Below are 8522 nucleotides of genomic sequence, written 5' to 3'. Positions count from 1 at the left end.
GCCTACCTCTTTAGCTTTTCTTCAGTTTTCTCCTCAGCCCTGTCCTCCTTTTTATAGTTCCCTTCGTCTCATTCACAATCCCACTCCCAAGGTATAGATTTAACCGGGTGCCATTTTCCCAACCTTTGCCAAGCCTGCGGAACACATATCTCTCCATCATTTTCTTTGCTGAAGCACGTTTTTCTTCTCTCCCTACAAGTATCCTTGTTCAATTCCACTTAGTGTAACTAACTGTATTGATTTGTTTTGCTTGGACAGAATCTACCCCAAACTGTCCATTGAGCTTGAATATATGGAGTTAAAAGACAATGACTAATATTGGCAGATTCATATATGAATACTAGTTGCTATGATCATCAGTGAGTTTCTAGAAACTAAAATATTATGGATATGAATAAAGTGTTTGTTACAGCCACATTTCTGCAATGCATTTATGGTATCACATTTACACAGGATACACAGCAGATACTGCCCCATTTCCCTATAAGTGACAGCAGCAACATCAGCAAAGGGGGTGGATGATTATACATCCCAAGAGACCACAGAACTGCATCTGCTCCTTGTGTAATGTTCATACAGCTTTGGATGCTAGAATATCAAAAGACCTCAAAATATCCTCTGAAGAGACAGCAAAGAGTGAAACAGAGAGAAATCTTAATGTGAGAAAATGGAGGTAAGAAGACACTGGTGGCTGCAATAAGTCTGCTTTCTTGCATGGTACTTTGCCAGTTCATAGGAACAAGATCCACTCCTCGTTTCTGTGCATTCTTTGCAAGGTCCAGTAAACAAAGGGCTTCTCCTCTCCATCCTGAGCTTTCATTACCTTTTTCACTATTTGTGTTGATGTCACCAGATTGTTGTGATGCCCTTTAGCTCAATTCATCACTTCATCAGTCTTCTTGGACACTTTCTTCCTAGGACTTTTCATCCATGTTGAGTAAGACCCTTTCTTCAGTTTCTGCTCCCAAAGAGCTCCTATCTTCGTGTCCATGGTCAACTGACCTCTTCTCCTCAGGGTCAACTGTGAGAACTGGTAATGCAGGCAGAGCTGTCTAAGGAATTTGGGGCCCTCTGGGCCAGCATGAGTCAGGACAGTTAAATTAAATTAAGTTTCTAGGCCATTTTTGTGACAAACATTTTATTTCAAGGGAAAAACCACTTTTTCTATTTGTTTCAGACTAACATGTTACATATTATGTGTCCAAAGAATAGCAGTGAAGCTGTTAAAGGGTCTAGAACACAAGTCCTATGAGGAGCAGCTGTGGAAGTTGGTTGAGTCCCCATCCCTGGAGGTATTTAAAAGATATGTAAATGCAGTGCTTAGGGACATGGTTTAGTAGTGGACTTGGCAGAGCTGAGTTAATGGTTAGACTCAATTATATTAAAGGCCTTTTCCAACCTAAGTGATTCTATGATTATGGCAGCATACAGTGTTAATTGCCAAATTTAGGAAGAGAGCTCCCTGGGCTTTCAAACAAGGAAGTCACAAACCACATGTGAACTCTGCACTTAGAAGACTGTCAGATGTGATTCTCCTCAGAGATCAAGAGTGCAGTTTTTTGTTTGTTTTACACCGTTGCAAAACTGATTTTTAATAATCTTAAAGTATCTGCTACCCTATAGTTTTCTATCATTACTGACCAACATGCCCCCTTAAAGTAAATTCACAGCCTAAGGCATGATAAAATCAGTTTGTGTAATGCTCCTACATTCTCATACATTGCTCATGAGAAATTCTCTTTGTTTTGGGTAATGACTGGATATAAACATTGCTTTTTCTCTTTCAGCATTTCACTGGTGGCTTCTTTGAAATACCTTAGACAGCTATTTGTTGGTTTATGTTTTTATTCCATTACTGGAGCAATAAAGCTAATAATGTGACTTCAGTTTCTGAATCTTCTGCCTCATACATATAATTTGGTGGTAATAACAGTTTTCAGGTCAACATCATCTTGTGAGGCCTTGAAACAAATAAGAATTTAATTATAAAGCCAAACCAAAATATTTTCTAATTTATTTATTTCCCTTCCTGAGACCTAAAGCTTTATACCTTGCTTCTCTTGTCCTAAGAATCAAGAGCCGCAATAATCAATTAAAAACCCTCGGGAGCAGCCTTCATTACATGGTTATGAGCCAGCACAAGTTGTAGGCACGTAACTAGGGCATTGGCAGATTGCTGGGGCAAGCAGAAAAAGACAGCCTCTTTGTCTGCTTTGCTATGCCCGAGTTTTAGAAAGCCAAACTAGCTGGTGTGGCAAGAGAGGGTGTGGACCATCCATCCTCTGCTGCTGAAATTAGAGGCACTTTCCAGGAGTAACAGTGACTGCTCCCATCCTTCTTGCTTCCCGACCTTCAGCTGCAAGCCAAGCTCACGGAGTTTTACAGCAAACTCATTCCATTTTCTTTAGCTGAGCCTGCAAACATACATTATGTCCTGACATATATTCCATTGTCATAAAACTGGACACAAGAATCTGATAAAGAAATACTACTCTCTTACAAGAAATTTGCTGTTGTTCTCAAAAAAATGCACCATCTCCAGTGAATGGGGATAAATTACAGAAACTACTCCTTGGGACTTACTTAATCCTTTAAAAATTGCTATGCGAAAAACCACGCCACATGGAATATTTCTGTGTGGTTGACAACTCTAAATGAATGTTTCACTTTTCATGGCTCAGAAGCAATTGCTGAAAAATTGCTAGATCAGAAGAAGAGATTCATCCCCTATGTTTTGAAAAAGTATGAAGTAGTCCTTGTAGCAACATTTCTTTCACCTTTTTGTGCTCTTCCAGGAGTGGAACAAATTAGCTGAACAATTCTAAAATCCCTAGATAAAATCCTTTCCCTCGCAACTCCATACGGGTCAGGTTATCTCTTTGAGTAGATCTGTGGATGAAAAGAGTTCTATTAGAGTTCTTTCCAAGTTCACCTGCCAGCATTGTTATTCACTCTTGGTTTATTTCACTGACTGATTTAATATAGAAAGTTCTTTTTTTTGCTTTGCACGCACTAACATTAACCTGCAATTGTTTGGGATTGTTCATAGGCTCAGAAATGCAATTATAGCCACTGAAGTCCGTTATAGAGAACGAGAAGCCTGTGGGAGAAAACAAGCAGCACACAGAGTAGAATGATCCCTGCAATAGTGATTTAACAACCATTTCTAATTTGCAGACTCACCCTTATGTAGTTCCTGCTTGAAAGCAGCCTGCACTAAATAGGTTGTTTGTTTGCCAAGTGAATAAATACAGAGAGACTTAATAAAATCAGTGTTTTGATTCCAACAGATTGAAAAGCTTTTTCTTATCCAATATGAGGGAAGAGAGCTTCTTGCTAACTGGAGTGCAAAGCTGGGTCTAGAGGGGGGTGTGAGGTACACATTAATTGACATGTTCCTACAATCTTGACTGTGTTTCATTATCTTCATTCACTTTGATGGTCACAAGTACAGTATAATCTCTCCAGTTCATGATAATAATGATAAATAAACACCTGCTGTGAAAAATGCATCCAGTTTTTGGTATAACTCTGAATTTTCCTTTTTTTTGTTCCTTTTGTCTCAATTTTGGTGCCCTGAGTATTTATGACCTGCAGAATGGTACATCACACACACCATTTTAGTATTGGCTGATGGGCTTATGAACCTTCCAGGGCAGAGCCTCAGGCTTATGTGCCTTGAGTCAGCCCTGTGTGCAGGTATAAGTGCCAGAAACAATATAACATATATATATACTATAAATGACAGAGATCCTGCCTGCAACTAGAGTCTGTTACGTTGGTTCTAAGCAGTCAGCCCTGTCAACCATAGGATTTGTTGTATATGCATATTAAAGCCAGATACATCAAAGGCAGCTGTTGCATTGACCAGCCACTCACAAGAGTCCTACAAACACTCTAGTTACTTGCCTGGCCATATCAGTAGTACAAGCACAAAATAAGAAGGGTGATAATTTCATATGAATGCTTTAAAAGCTGGTGTCAGTTTGGCTACGTATTTGTTTCTTTGTCTCCCCCAGTCAGTGATCTTAATGGTATCCTATCCCACCATTGTTCCTCCAAAGCCAAATCCACTTTTTGGCCCCTCAGCATGGCAGTCGCCCTGCACCATCTCACCTGTCTCACTTTGCTCCTCGCTCAGCTTCTTCAGCTCTTCACACTGATTGTGCTGTTCTGGTGAAATGGTTTTCCTCCTCGAATGAGTCACACATGTAAAAAAACCTTTTTCCAAAATGTTTTTATCTACCAGTGATTGCAGATTCCTTTAAATAAATTCAGGACAAAAAAATCCTCTCCTTAAAAAGGCAACTGTGTACCCTGAATACTCTGTGACAACAGACAGGGCACTCTCCTCTGATCTTCCCCCGTCATGGTCTGTCCAGCAAGCTCTCTGGGGGAGGGATTATCTCTGAAGTGGAAGGGGCATAGTGCCAAGAACAGTGGAGCCCTCATTTGGCCAGGGTACAGGATAGAACTGTGACAAAATACATTAATCATCATAAACCTGAAACGAGGCCCCATGAAACCACACATGCTTTTAGTCCAGCTGACTTCGATTAAGATCCATGAGCACAAAAGCTGACCTCCCTGGGGTCGCTTCACATCAGTGCAAACGATTATCACCCACAGGAAAACAAATCACTTATCTATGGTTTCCAACTTATATTATTTGCCAAGAACTGATTAGCTTCATTTTGTACTGAATATATATACAGCTTTTTGCCTAAACGTGTATATGCAAAGATTTGCATGTGAGAGGCTGCCAGACAGGCATTTTCATTTTGACTTCTATCTGCTGAGCAAGGTTAACTGTGTTTTGGGAGTGTGCCTATGAATACTTTAGTACAGCATTTCTCAGTTTGCTTCTCTTTCTTAACTTCAATAATTCAAGCCCACTTTCCAAGACTAATACAAAAGAACTAACAGATGTACTGGATCAGACAGAAGGTGGATATGTCTTCTCTCTAAGCATCAGTATGAGCAGATGTCTATGAGAAAGCTATTGGGACTGGGCTACCACACATGGGTAATTCCTCTGAAATAACCTCTCAATTGCTGCCATCTCAGACCTTAGAGACTTCTTGAGCCAGATGTCATATCCACTCTTAATAGCCCCTTGTGGACCTCTCTGCCCCTGAATGTATTTGATGGCTTTTTGAGCAAATGCTTGTGCAGCAGGCAAATCCACAAGGCGCTTGTCTGCTTCTTAAAACTTCAAACCCAGCTTGAAGGCAAGAAGGGGTCTGGTTTAATCAGCTTGGCTCTCTCAGTAACTTCCAGGCTTGCACAGAGAAACATGTCTAAAAAATGTTCTTTTTTTAAATTCTCTGAGATATGCTTAATGCTTTCATAAACTGAGACATTTATCCAGTGTATAACTGTTAGGTCATTTTGTAGGGTATCTTTATGTGTTCATACTGCTTATGATTGGGTTATTAGTTTTAATATAATGATGAAAAATGAAAACATGAAATGCTGTAATGTTACTGCTTTAAATTCCTAAGTCTGTGTGTGTACACCCAAATAAGACTAGAACAGCCTGGACGCTAAAAATTTCATATTGAACTTTAAACCCTCCTCGTGGAGTATCTGAAGGAGCCTGGTCGGAGATCATTGTACTCCAACAGCATCACAGACAAAATCTCAGTGTGTATGTATGGTCTTTGCTGTGGGTGAAATGTCTTTTCATGAGGTGTATACAGCAGTAAAAAGAGCTTAAATGGCAGTGTGATGGGGCTTTTTGCTGAGGCTTTTTGCTGGCTCCCTGCACAAGTTGAATTTCATCACTACTAAACTGTCTCATAGTCAGCTTTTTTACATGGATCACTTTTACAGCTAGACCTTGGCAGAGCTTTCTGACCCAGATGTGAATTTGAAACTTCATGTCTTTTCAGGAGTCTGACTGTCAGTGATTGCCTTGAACCTGATCTGTGACCCATGGGCTACCTCCTGCAGGTCCCTCTGACTACTCCTTCATATTTGTAGCAGACCTTTAATACACACTAGATATAAGTTTTCAAGGCTCTTGGACAATAAAACACATGAGAAAACTATGTGAATTAGGAGCTCTCGGGGTCAGAGTTTAACAACCAACAAAAGTTGAAGTCTCAGCCTGTACAGTCTGAGAAACATAAGATTCACTTTTGCATTAATTTTTATACATTTGCATGACTCTGCACAGATGTTAGAACAACCTGACCTTATGAGGAAATTGCATCCATTCCTCAGTACAGTCTCCAGCAGGAGAACTAGACCGTTAGTGCCACCTCATCCTAATAACAAACCAAAAAAAAATAGAGAGGGAAAGTTCAAACATTCAAGCAAAACCACAATGAATCCATTCTGGTCTCTTTATAAAAAGGAGCTTGCTGGTGTCACTTGGGTAGGATCAAATATTAAGAAACACTATACCTACTGCTGTCATTTGTGCCCGCAGGGGTTGTCCACATTTGTACCACTAATCACCAAAGGTGGCAGACCGGAAATTAAGGGACCACTCAAATGTGAAGTGCTCTCCTGAATCACCAGGCTCCTCAGTGAAATATATTGAGTCAAACTCAGAGGCAGCTTTCAGAATTGAAGCCAGTGGCAGTTCTCTGTAGCTGACAAAATATGTATGTTTATTGAAGAAGCAAGTGGGAATAGAAGGAGTACAGCATGCTCAGGGCAAAGAAAAGTGTGTTTGTGCTCACCACATCAGACAGATTACCAAAGAATTGTTCTGTGTGAAGATATGACCTCTGTGCTGCTGCCAACGGCATGGAAAATTGATATTATGAGAAGCATTAAGCACCTCATATTTCTAAGACAAAAATGACAGAAAATACACAGCACATTTGTTGCTCTCAGTTATTTCATCTGTTTTCACTCCTCTTACCAAGTAATACTTGTCTCATCGCTTTTACCAGGAGACATCTCAATACACCTTCCAAATCAGTTGCAATTTTGCCTCATTTAGAGCTGGGTATGTGAAACAGAAAATCTAGACATGAAAGAATATAATATTTTCTAAAGCTTCCATTAGAGTTGTTTACAGTTATTCCTGTTTTCCAGAGCAAATGGAGTTGACTTCTAGGAACTGACAGCCCACTGACAAACAGGTCTATTGAGACTATGAGAAATACTTATTCTCTTGAGGTCAAATTCTCTATTGATTCAACTCCACTGATTTTAACTGAATTCCGTAGTCATAAATTTTACAGAGCTAGACTTCATAGACAAAATTAAAATTCACTCATTCTTTGCAGGGTTTTTTTTCATACATTGAAGTAACAATGTGAACTGATTAGTTTATGCAACAAATTCATATACTTGTTTTGCTTTTGTGATAGCTAAGGTTGCTTCAAGATGCATTCTCTCCCTAGGGCTGGAAATGAGACACAAAAGAAGAGCCTCATGTATTCTTCTCTTCACTCATAACATAAATGACATGCAAGGACTCTTCATAATTTGAAAATTTAATTACTCACTAGGAAACTGCTTTGTGCAGAGACTTTTAAAAAACTCTTCAACTAAAAGTCTTTTTAAAATTCAGTTAGCTGCTAGAAGATAAAAATTTATCAATGGAATCGGTATTTTTGATCAAAACTTTCATTCAAAACCAAAAATATGCTTTTCAGCACAAATGACATTAAATCACTCCACAGGCACAATGGTGAAAATGCAAAAATGGGCTCAGTTCAACAGGAAAGACTGAAAATGTTCCCCCAGCCCTCCTCTCTCAATAGTTAATTGCCTGTTTGTTCCAACACTGTTGTGGGAAATGGAAAGTGTGTATGTCAATCCTCACTGAAGGAGGCATGAACTGGATCTGGGTCTCTCATGTCACAGAAGAGAGCTTTTAACAGACCTTATTATTGGCAAGAAGGATAAACCACCTGCCATCTGCTTAGCTTCAAAGGGTGACTTTCCTCTGCCAGTTCTCAAAAAAAAGACCTCAATACCCATTCGCAGGAAAGAAGGACAAGCCACTCATCCTGAATGGAACAAAGTGCTTCTCTCTGACACAAAGTAAGGTTATTCCTTCCCAGAGACAAACAGGAATTAAGACTTATTCCTCTGTATTTTCTCCTCTATTTTCTGTGGCTGACATTTATGAGGAAGATGTAATAAATCCTCTTTGAAGGCACTTCTCGCCTCCATGCCTAACCTAGAGAGCCATGGGAACTTACTAACAGCTATACTCCTCATCAGGAGATAAATGTGTGGGAGATATCTACATTCTCTGCTGGGTCTGGACTTCTACCTTTAACCACTGACTGAGCAAGAACAGTAAAGGTTTTACCACAGTGTGTTGTCTCTGGATACAGGTGGTAAGGAAATTGCTATGGCAAAACCTCATTTCCTTCCCAGGGCTTGTGGTCTGGGCTCTTGGGTTAGACCGGTTTTGCCAGCTAATCCCACCCTGAAAAGCAAGATAACATGGTCTGAGCAAAGAGGAAAAAACACCTATTTTTAAATAAGTGAACAAGATTTTGTCTCTTGCCAAATACTTACATTGCAAGCATTTCTTCCTAGGGTTT

Source organism: Chiroxiphia lanceolata, chromosome 1, assembly GCF_009829145.1.
Source record: "Chiroxiphia lanceolata isolate bChiLan1 chromosome 1, bChiLan1.pri, whole genome shotgun sequence".
In the NCBI taxonomy this organism is placed as follows: domain Eukaryota; kingdom Metazoa; phylum Chordata; class Aves; order Passeriformes; family Pipridae; genus Chiroxiphia; species Chiroxiphia lanceolata.
Note: the sequence above shows the minus strand (reverse complement) of the source record.